We start from the raw sequence: 391 nt of genomic DNA on the forward strand, positions 1-391 counted from the left end.
TTATTTACTCTTTTAAGTGCCATTAGACAATTTTAGTATGATTCCCTTAGATCATTTTGGCAAACTTGTAACAGGTTCATGAACCACTAAATGAGAACCAATGTTCTAGGATATTGGTCCTCATAATATTAAAAAAATATTCGTGTCAATCAAATAGAGAAACGACATAACTATAATAGCTAGGTGGCACCATAGTGCATAGAGTGCTGGATCTGGAGTCAAGAAGACTCATCTTCCTAAGTTCAAATCTGGCCTCAGACACTTACTAGCTGTGTGACCCTAGGCAAGTCACTTAACCCTGTTTACCTCAGTTCCTCATCTGTAAAATGAGCTGGAGAAGCAAATGGCAAACCACTCCAGTATCTTTGCCAAGAAAAGCCCAAATGAAGAG

This window comes from Trichosurus vulpecula, chromosome 2 (genome assembly GCF_011100635.1).
Source record: "Trichosurus vulpecula isolate mTriVul1 chromosome 2, mTriVul1.pri, whole genome shotgun sequence".
NCBI lineage: Eukaryota > Metazoa > Chordata > Mammalia > Diprotodontia > Phalangeridae > Trichosurus > Trichosurus vulpecula.